Source organism: Lissotriton helveticus, chromosome 2_1, assembly GCF_964261635.1.
Source record: "Lissotriton helveticus chromosome 2_1, aLisHel1.1, whole genome shotgun sequence".
Classification (NCBI taxonomy): Eukaryota; Metazoa; Chordata; class Amphibia; order Caudata; family Salamandridae; genus Lissotriton; species Lissotriton helveticus.
Window position 1 is genome coordinate 1243051365 of NC_136059.1, and position 11555 is coordinate 1243062919.

The 11555-nt window shown below is 45.0% G+C and overlaps 1 protein-coding gene across 2 annotated transcripts in view; it reads right to left on the reverse strand.

Moving 5' to 3' along the window:
• Positions 1–10227, reverse strand: part of TMEM150C (transmembrane protein 150C) — a 324371-nt gene extending 314144 nt beyond the window's left edge. Inside the window, exon 1 of one of the 2 annotated variants that reach the window (XM_078676149.1) lies at positions 10060–10227. The gene's annotated coding sequence lies outside the window, so the exon portion shown is untranslated. The remainder of the gene's footprint in view (positions 1–10059) is intronic. The other variant, XM_078676148.1, reaches the window with a different exon arrangement.
• Positions 10228–11555: the final 1328 nt, after the last annotated feature.

Here is an 11555-nt window from a genome sequence, read left to right on the forward strand (position 1 = left end):
TTGGAGGGTGGAGTTGGAGGGTGGAGTTGGAGGGTGGAGTTGGAGGTGGAGTTGGAGGGTGGAGTTGGAGGGTGGAGTTGGAGGGTGGAGCTGGAGGGTGGAGCAAGTCAGACAAGGCGCACTTTTAAAAAGAAAGGTGCGCATCCACTATTGCCTACTCTGACGAAAACACTGGAGCCCACTCACTGATTGGAAGGGAGGGGGAGGGAGAGAAGAAAGGGAAATGGAGGCGCTCGGTCAATGACACGACAACGAAAGCCAAACCAGCTTGTCTTGTGAAATAGGTGCAGCATTGTTAGAAAGAGTTTATACTGCAGCTGTCTGCGGAGACCAGAGCAAGTCCAAGTTGGAGTGTGGAGTTGGAGTTGTGGAGTTGGAGTTGTGGAGTTGGAGGGTGGAGTTGGAGGATGGAGTTGGAGGGTGGAGTTGGAGGGGGATTTTTTTAAAAAGATTTTCTCTGACATTTATAATGTAATTTCGTACATTTTGCAGGGTGGTGTTGGAGTTGGAGGGTGGAGGTGGAGTTGGAGGGTGGAGTTGGAGGGTGGAGTTGGAGGGTGGAGTTGGAGGGTGAAGTTGGAGGGTGAAGTTGGAGGGTGGAGTTGGAGGGTGGAGCAAGTCAGACAAGGAAGGCGCACTTTTAAAAAGAAAGGTGCGCATCCACTATTGCCTACTCTGACGAAAACACTGGAGCCCACTCACTGATTGGAAGGGAGGGGGAGTGAGAGAAGAAAGGGAAATGGAGGCGCTGGGACAATGACACGACAACGAAAGCCAAACCAGCTCGTCTTGTGAAATAGGTGCAGCACTGTTAGAAAGAATTTATACTGCAGCTGTCTGCGGAGACCAGAGCAAGTCCAAGTTGGAGGGTGGAGTTGGAGTTGTGGAGTTGGAGGGTGGAGTTGGATTTTTTTTTAAGATTTTCTCTGACATTTATAATGTAATTTCGAAAATTTTGCAGGGTGGTGTTGGAGTTGGAGGGTGGAGTTGGAGGGTGGAGGGTGGAGTTGGAGGGTGGAGTAAGTCAGACAAGGCGCACTTTTAAAAAGAAAGGTGGGCATCCACTATTGCCTACTCTGACGAAAACACTGGAGCCCACTCACTGATTGGAAGGGAGGGGGAGTGAGAGAAGAAAGGGAAATGGAGGCGCTGGGGCAATGACACGACAACGAAAGCCAAACCAGCTTGTCTTGTGAAATAGGTTCAGCACTGTTAGAAAGAGTTTATACTGCAGCTGTCTGCGGAGACCAGAGCAAGTCCATGGCCAATTAAGGGCAAAACTGAGCATTAATAAAAAGCAACTAAGAACAATAAGGCAGATGTGGCCAGTGGCTGTTTCTCCCTGCCCGTCTAGTATACTAGCTATTCTATTTAGATATGCTATAACGCTAATATCACTTGGGCTTTAAGAATACTGCATAAAAAAACACCAGCTAGAACGACACCAGGAGTTCATGTGAAACAATGCATGAACCTGATAAGACGTTTAGTTCTAAGAAGCCACACCAAAAAATGTAGTGCCGCGGTTTGGCAAAGTGAAAGTGCCAAGAATTTTTTTTAAAAAGGCAGCTACACAAGAATATACCTACGGGACAAGCCAAAGTGAAAGCACCATGGAGATAGGAGAAGGTACATACAAGACAGCGACTGTAAAAGTAACCAGGAACTAACGGGTAGATGTGGCCTTTGGCTGTTTCCACGTGGTTGATATGGGTGGTATGTACGTATGAGGCATAGCAGGTCACACGCTGATGTGTTAAAATGGAAGCGACAAGAAAAAGGAAGAAGCCACACACTGTAGAACACTAGCCATAACTGTAGCATGAGTTGACTTAATACAATGCCCGGTGTTAATAAAGCAAAAGCGCTATAAAGATGTAAAAAGCCACAAAGCGAAAATGAAGCGCTGCCGTTTGGGAAAATGAAAGCGGCAAGAAGATTTAAGAGGCTGCAACAAAAAAAGTTAGTCACCGTGATGTATAAAAATGGAAGTGCCATGAAAATGGAAGAAGCCACACACAGTAGAACACTAGGCAGAACTGTAGCATGAGTTGACCTGATACAATGCCTGGTGTTGGTAAAGCGAAAGCGCTCTATAGATCTAGAAGGCACCAACCCAAAATGAAGCACCAGGGCTTGGTAAAGTGAAAGCGGCATGAAGATCTAACAGGCCGCTATCAAAAAGCTATTCGGCGAGATGCGGTAAAATACAAGCGCCACTAAAATTAAAGACGTCACACATCAAAAAATAAAAGTCAGTGATTTTTGAAAGTGAAAGCAACATGTAAATCTAAAAAAGGCAAGCCGCAAAACCAAAATGAAGCGCCACGGTTTGGGAAAGTGAAAGCGGCAAGAAGATCTAAGAGGCTGCTACAAAAAAGTTAGTGGCCGGGATGTGTATTAATGGAAGCACCATGAAAATGGAAGAAGCCACACACAGTAGAACACTAGGCAGAACTGTAGCATGAGGCGACCTGATACAATGCCTGGTGTTGGTAAAGCGAAATCGCTCTAAAGATCAAAAAGGCACAAACCCAAAATGAAGCGCTGCGGCTTGGTAAAGGGAAAGCAGTATGAAGGTCTAACAACTGGGACAGAGGAGTTAGAAGAAGACGGGGGCACGAGGGGTGAATAGGGAGTGGGTAGTAGAATGGGGAAATGGCGAGGGACGGTACAGAGACGAAGGGGAAAACAGAACAGAAAGAGGCCATTAAAAGAGATGCTGCCGAGGATCGTAAAGAGCCAAAGAAGCTCTCGGCATTGCTGTGGCCTTTGAAGACTGATGCGCCGGGCGGGGGAGCGGCAGCCTTTCTTTGAAGTCTGATGCGGCGGGCACGGGATAAGCTGGCAGCACTGTAAACAAGTCTTCGGAGGAGGGCTGATTCTGCGGAGCGCGTGAAGTGGCAAGCTCTGGCATTGCGCAGAGGGGGCGGGGGAGAGCATTCCTTTGAAATCTGAAGCTCTCTGCATTGCTGTGGCGGGTCTGATGCGATGATGCGAGGCACATGCCGAGGCTCGGTGAGCAAATGGCAAGTGCGTGCACGGAGCACATGCACTGTGCGTAATCCACCTGCCAAAGCCCTCTTGGTAAGCTTTCCTGATGCACCTCTATATGTCTCGAGCTGCAATGCGCAAGCGCATTGGCAGGTTGAGACCTAAAAAATAAAACCAGTGAACATCTGGGGGGGGGCTGGGTTGGCTGGGTTGGCAAGCAATGGCAATGCCAAAAGTGAATGTCGACGAGACCTGTTGCCTTTGCTAATCTCTGCCATTCAGTCGTTACCAGCTGGGGCTAGTTCACTGTCGGGTTAACTAAGAAGAGTTTAAAGTTAATGTTAATGAGTTTATAAAGTGTGCAACTATCATACGGCATCTTGGCGCTAGTGTCAATTGAACCAAAAAGGAAACTGAATGAAAGTGAGGGTACGAAACTTAGCCTGGGAACCGGACCTAAAAAAGATCTTTAAGAAACTAAGGCAATTTAGACTAGAGAGCTAAAAAGCCAGTTTTTCAAATCCTTACTAAACTTCAAAACATTAGGCTCCGCTCTTAGATGATTGGGGGGGATAATTCCACCACTTAGAAACGAATTCCTCCCCAAAGTGATTTTTTTATTCTGGAGACAAGTTCTTTTTTAATGGTGCCAGACCACAAGGTACGAGAAGGAGAGTACCATTTGAAGATGCCCTACAGAAAGCCAGGACTGACCTGATGCAGGGCCTAGGACCCAGCACACTGCCTTAAACTGTATTTGTTCCTTAAAAGGGAGCTAATGCAGTTCTTCAATGGCTTTGGAGGCTGAATAGAATTTTGGAAGATTCATCCGCACCCTGGCAGCCGTGATTTGAAGTGTCTACAATATGTTATGAAGGCGTGTTTGAGAGCCTACACATAGTACATTGCAATAGTCTATTTTAGAAATGACCAGAGGAGAGAACTGTTTTCCTTAGCTCTAATGGGAGAAAATGTAAAATCTTTTTTAGAATTCTAATCATAAGAAAGCAGAAACATGTAACCTGCTTTGAATGCTCTATGAAGGCCTTCTGCACTGGGGGTGGAAGGGGCTCAAGGTTTGGTGGCCACCAGGAGTTGTTCCAGAAAGAGGTGTTGTTACCAAATAGCAACACCAGCTTTTTCCAAGTTAAGCTTCAAACAGTTCATCTGCATCCAGTGAGCGGAGCTACTCATACATGTATTGAACTGTGAAGCCACTTTTTCTGGGTCTTAAGAGACCTTCCAATGTATTTTGTTCTACAGTAACCTTAATGGTAATTTATGTATTCTTAGTGTACATTTGCAAGTCAACTTGAAATTTGTTCAAAGCAGTGGCCAAATAAAACAAGCATTGGCAAAGTCAACAGTTTTTGCCTATGCAAGAGCTATTGGTTTTGCCAGTGTGTTTTAACCATGTTGTATACCAGCATGGCTGCTGTTCAACATGGCTAAAATGTAGTGTCGTAGACGAGAGTGGTGTGGAATGTTGTACGGTGGACGGTGAGCACTTCTCGCTTTGAATATAGATTGTGAAAACTTTCTCGTTCTCCTGTCTCTTCTTGATCGATTGTAGGTTGGACTCTCCACTGATTCTCAGAGTGTCTCTGTGGAGCGGAATTAATCGAACACAGCAGCACAGGCATCTGCAGAACGCCAGTGAATGCACAGGCTGGGTGAACCGAGTCATGCTCCACAGAGACACTCTGAGAATCAGTGGAGAGTCCGACCTACAATCGATCAAGAAGAGACAGGAGAACGAAAAAGTTTTCACGATCTATATTCAAAGCGAGAAGTGCTCACCGTCGGGGTTTGTTTGTCCCAGGTCGGGTATCATAAACACAGGTTTCATTCCAGTTCAAGCTTCGAGGTCCTGATGAAAACTCCATACCTAGTAGGAGTTTGAAACGTGTAGACCGCTATTTCTATGCCATAAGACCGTCAAATATCAAATATTGTTCCTAATTGTGGATTTTTGAAGAAACTATTGTCTATGGCCATATATGTATTATAATGTATTAAATTGTAAATAGAGTCTGGGTGTTGTGTATGTGAGAATGAACCAGCAGAATGAGAGATGTGTCGAATGACTGCGAGATTTGAGTGAATTTTTGTGTGTATATATATATATATATATATATATATATATAGTCAACGTTTTTTATTGTGAAAATTGTTTTTGTATGTTGATTGTAGGAATATAAAAATGCGAAATTGGTGAAAATTAACCAACATAGGTACTTAAAATAAGAATTGTAAGTGATTGATTCAGACTTAACTATTAGTTTTACACCCACATTATGTTTATTTCTAATGTGCTTTGGTTAAACAAGAAGAATTAAGGAGAACAGTATTGGCAATTGTTCAGTTTTCTATTTGGTCAGTGGCTTGGCCTTACTGTTGGGAGCCCATACCCAGTGGTGTTTTCTATTGTAGATTAAAGTGGTGCATAGTACAGTGCAGTGGAGCAGAGTGCAGTGGTGCAGAGTGGAGTGAGGTAGATTGCAGTGGATTAGAGTGGAGTGATGCAGAGTAGAGTGGTGTAGAGTGCATCGGCATAGAGTGCAGAGTAGAGTGACGTAGAGTTCAGCGGCCGAGAGTAGAGTTTCCTAGAGTGCAGTTGTGTAGAGTGGCATAGAGTACTGTGGTACAAAGTAAAGTGCAGTTGCATAGAGTGGAGTGGCATATAGCAGATTGTTTCCGAATAGAGTGAAGTGGCATAGATTGGAGTGGTGCAGAGTAGATTAGAGTGGCGTAGAGTGCGTAGATTGGAGTGTTGCAGAGTACATTGGCATAGAGTGCAGGGGCGTAGATTTGAGTGTTACAGAGTAAAGTGCATTGGCGTAGAGTGTATTGGCATAGAGAGCAGTAAGTAGGGTGCAGCGTAGCAGAGTGGCGGTAAAGTCGAGTTGTGCGGAGTAGAATGGGGTGGCCTAGACTGGAGTAGTGTAGAGTGCAATGGCAAAGAGTGTAGTGGTGTAGAGTGGAGTGGTACAGAGTAGAGTGCAGTGGCGTGGAGTGGTGCAAAGTAGAGTAGAATGGAATGGAGTATGCATGGTGCTGTAGAACATTGCCATTACAGAAACACATTTTTAATTGAAATGAACATTACATTTGCATAGGCATACAGTTTTACTAATAAAGATATACACTGCATAAATAATAATGTGTGGAAATGGCATCACCTAGTGTGTTGATTTGATCATATTAAAGTACTTGTTTGCAACACACTTCACAATTAACAAGAAAAGATGCTTCATTTGTGCATTCCTAAATCTGATATGTTCTGAAATACTTGCACAGTTCATTTGAATGTTGAGTGCTAAAAAAATTAACTTTCTTACCCCAGTATCCAGCAGGTTTATCACATAAATCCTCTCACTTTGAAGTCATAGGAAGAAAAGAAAACACCAAGCTACCTCAGAGATAGAGCCTGACATTTGACCTCTGTCTTTCAATGCACAGAAAATGTAACAAGGTGAGAACAAGATGTATAGGCCTGCTTACAGAAAGGAGCACTTGTGGAAGAAAGAATACAAGGGAAGTTGGTGTGTAAAGGCTTTGCTCCTTGGGAGGGGTGGACACACTAAAACAAATAAAGACAGCAAATAGAAAGCCAGAAAATGTGAGTTATAAACCAAACAGAGAATGGTAAGCAATGGGTGGAATGCATTTCCAAGGAAGCTTTCTGAATGTCTCCAAGATGTCTTTAGCAAACCAGACAGCTGTGCTGTCTGGTAGGCTTCAAACTAAAAAAAATAACAAGCATTGGTAATGCATCGTTTTTGCGTATGTAAGGAATAAAGAGCTGTTTTTATCAATCATCATCCAGCAGAAGGAAAGACCTCCCTGACAGATAGCACGGGAGTGGAGAGGATCTGGTGCAGCAGCCAGAACTGCTGACTTGAGAGCTGGGGATCCCGGTTTGAATCTCGGGGGCGCCGTCCAACAACCGGTCATTCTATGCAAATCACTTAATCTCTCAGGGTGATAAATTGTAATTGGCCGGACACTGATAAGAGAAGCAGATGAGGAACAAGCATTGGTAAATGCAGGAAAATATGATTCAGCCAATAGAAATGGAGGAAAGGTAAGTGGCACGCACAGAAACCAATGAGAAACCAGGAAAGAGAGGAGGCGGGATGTAAGTCCCTTTTACGTTTATATTAAAAAACAATAGATTTCTCAAGCACAGCGCAAGCGCTGTCCAGGCGAAACCTAAAAAGTGTAGACATAGACTGGTGGCCTAGAGTGCATCAAGCGTTAATAGTGATTAATTTGACACCATGTACACCCGTTCTGTCTTTCCATGGTGTCAAGCTAAAAAAAAATACTGCTCTAAGTCAATATGTTAATTACAGTTCAAAACAGGATATTTTGGTGTAGATCGTTTACAGAATATTTCTGAGTGGCTGCTAATCACGACTGCTGGAATTATGCAGAAGTCTTGCACGAAGGGCTTTCACAGTACTCAATGGAAAAACACAATGCCGGTGCACAACAGCCACAGCCTACTACTTAGCATTCCATTATTATCACAAGAAAACAAACTAAGACAATACGGTGATAACTACTATCTCTCAAAGGCTTAAAGATGTAGGCCAGAAACACAATCAACAGCACATACTACTGCTCAATCTGTCATCAACTTGCAAGCTCTGATACCACAACCTTGCAAAACAATATTTCACACTACCCGAGCCATTACATACAAGGCAGGTAAAATGAATCCTGGGATTAAGACTATCTGAATGAAAACAATCTGCCACCACAAATCTCCTGTAAGAACGCTCCTCTATTTACATAAAATAGAGATAATGCCTGCTGACCGCCAGGGCCCTTCTAGGTATTTGATCTGTGCACCAATTATAGCCTGAAGTGAGACAGTAGACCCTCTACTTCAAACAATATAGCTGAAGGCCTTTACTAAAGCATAAGAGGATAGCTGCACTAATTTAAGTAAGAAGCATTGACTCCTAGATGTGTCAACATCCTACCTCCAGCATAGGAAGACAATGCTGTCTTTAACTTGAGGAGAGGGGACTGAGGACTGGATCCAGGTACTCTTTATGCTGTATGAGAAACTAATCTATTTTGGGGCCCAATCATCTAATTTACTGAATTCCAACAGGGTGAAAGACAGAAAAACATGAGTTGTGTTAGTATAGGGTTTTTAGTGTCGACAGGAAGATTGGGGCTCAGGCTAGTTTGGGTTGTGTCTATTCTGATCGGAGTATGCACGGTGCTGCGAGGTCGGAGGAAATACCCTGCAACTGTGTGAGTGAAAACCCACACGAATAATGTGCCCAGGACTGTGCTCTCAGAAAAAACTAGCGCTCTCCAAAGAATTACTGACTTTTCAGATAACAATACAAAGGTTTGCTAAAATTATGAAAAGCAAACCTTTTCGTTCTCACCCTTGCCAACAAATCATAGAAACGAGCTCTATCAAACATTATGTCCAATCACAGGTCAAATTCCTGAGGCACTCTAATAAACACAAGACTGCCAGTGAAAACAGATGGTCATGCACTCCTGCAGCCAATCACAATAGTTTATCTGGCCCTGTCACCTGATGACAACATGCACTCTCATTCATACAGGTATATATAATCATTATTGCTTGATTAATTAAAATCATTGCAATCACAATATCTTACAACTCCAAGAAAAACACATTTAGATTACAAACAAAACATCTTCTCATCACATAATAATAAAAAAACTGCCCCACAATTGCAATTTAAAAACGTATCAATACCCCAAATCTAACCACCTTGCATCCTTAATTACAGGATATTACTGCACATTTATACAGTCTTCTATCAGTCTGTCTAGGTAAACAACAGCCACCACGTTCTCTAAATTCTGTGCAAAAATCCATAGCTTTAGAAGTGCACGGAATCACTTGGCAATCTGATCAAAACCAAATATACCTTACACGCACAGGAGACTCTCATATCTGCATATGACAAAGGCACATTCGCACACTCGTCACTAAACTCGCCCTATGTGGTCAGAAAGATAAATACTGAAAACATTATTTAACAAAACGTTACCCTGGCCACTACACCCCTGGCTTACACCCTTTCCCTGGTTATAGAGTAGACCGAAATATGTATTGGGTCTTCTGCTTAGCCAATTGGTTCGTCACTGAGCGCTTTGAGAGATCACATTGCCAATGATAAAGGATTGTGTGTATTTCTAAACGAGCCAACGTCACGCGCAAGCCACTCAGAAGAATATAAAATATTTAGAGGTTTTCGTCATGGCGGAGCTGAAGCCTTAAGGTGCAAGCACTACAGAGCCAACGGTCACGCTCTTGTGCCAGTACACCACGGGTACCGTTTTCGGCGATGCAGCGCGTGCAGTGGCACCGGAACCCTGAACCCTACTTGTTGTTTTATTTCACTACCCCAAATGCCAGTCTGGGAGCCCATTTGCCTTGCTTTCCCTGGGGCCCATGGGACGTACGCTACGTCACTGACAGAGAGAGGGGGGCGCGTGCTCCGACCCAAGCCCGGTTCACGCGCTCCCACGCCGGTGTCAATTAATGCAGCCGCGCAGCCTGCGCTGTCAAGGTGCGTCTGGGTGAAACGACGGGCAGCGCGGGTTTGTATCGCTCTTCCTGGCTGAGGCTGGGCAGGTATTCCCCTCAGAGCACCTTGTAAAAAGCCTGCAGGGTGCCTCTGAAAACACACCGTTCCGGTGCCCACCGCGAGAAGTAAGAGACCCGCATATAGACGGAGACGTGGTATATATATTCCACTGACCTCTTATGACTGAGGTAAATAAATCCACACAGCGCGGGTCGGGTCTGGCGCACTGTGGCCGGGCCACCCGAGCGCATGGATTGATCAATAATGAGACGGAGGGAGGCTGGTCCGGGTGAGGGGATTAGGTGGCCCCCTCGGGCGCGAATGCGGCAGCGCGGTCTGGTGCAGTATCAAGGTACCTCAGACACAAGCACGCACTGCGGGCAGCGGCGGGCTGAGGAGAGCAGGCCGAGGGGCGCTCGCCGCCGCCCGGAGGGTACCGTGGCGTTAAGAAAGGGGGAGTGGGGCTTACCTGCGGGTCAGGAGGAGGGGACGGTCCGCCGCTTGATCCTGCCTACACCCGGCGCGCTAGGGCTCAGTGGGAAAGGCAGGGGGAGGGAAGCGGTGGGAGGTGTCTGGCCCTCCTCCTCTTAGCCTGCCTGCCTCGGGTTCCTCCCCTGCTTCCCCCGCGGCTATCCCCCACAAACAATTCTGCCTGCCCACCCCCTCTCCGCCTCTGTTTCTCTCCCCCCCCCCTTCTTCACCTCCTCCCTCTCTCCTAGACATTAGCCTCTCTCTTTTCCTTACACTTTCTTTTCCTGTCCATACGCCCCTCCTTCTCTTTCTATGCTATACAGGCACCTCTTTCCAATTTCCCCTGATTTTCTCTTTCATGCCCTTGCTCCCCCCTCCTTTCTTTCTCTTCTTTCGCTCCCAGACTTTCCCTCAACCCCCAGCCCTTCTCCTTGACTTGCTTTGCTACGTCGCCCCCCCCCCCCCCCTTTCCCCAACGCGGCAAGGACAAGGATTATGCAATAGCCTCTTGGCTCAAAGTTGGTGATAAAAACGAAACAACCGCTGCTGTATTGAAACAAGATACGACAATAAAAGTAGCATTCATTGTGTGTTTTCAAGCGTCTGTGCCTCTTCAAGGTCAGGGCATAAAACGAAACACTCCACTGAGAACATAGTAAAGAAGTGTCTTATCTGTTTAGCGCAATGAAGTCATCTCAAAGCACGCCTGTTTTTTGTATAATATTGAAAGTCTCGCGAGTTTAATAGTACACATGCTTTTGACATCTAGAGTAGATTACATCTATGTTTTGCAGATTTACTTCGGAAAAAGTAAACTGCAGGCCACAAAACCACCTGGCTAGAAATACCAATTGCACCAGGCATCGCTAGGATGGGCACCTCACTGTGTGTCACCATCATGGAAGCCAGGTTCACGGAATTGTTTGTTGGGCGTCGGGTCACGCGGTCCAATGTTGAAATATATCAGAAAGAATTACAGGTAGAAACGAAGTGCGGTGGGCTTATTCACTTGTGAAATCTAAAGAATTGTATCAATTTGATGAGTAGGCAATGCTGAACCTCTACTCACCAGTAATCCTTGATACCCTGATCCATAGCCCTTCCTGTCACCGTCCTTGCTGTGTGAGTTTACGTGCCCCTCAAGACATAATATTTTCCAAGTTTTGCAAAGTAACGCTTTTATTTTTATGAAAACTCCTCTCTTTGGTGATGAGCGATCACTCCCCCATCTACCTCCTCCTGCTAAATGACAAAGTTAAGATGAGAGGTAAAGAACATTTAAAGGAAAGGCTGGAACTAGGTTTGACGATAAAGAATATGGATCGGGATAATGATGATTACTGGTAAGTAATGGGTTCATTAACCTTTTACCCATCCTCACAGTCACAATCCTTACTATGTGAAGATATAATGAAGCTTTCCATGTTCTGCAATCATGACATAGATACATATCCTTTACCAAAACCATGAGCACAAATAACTTCTTTTGTTTTA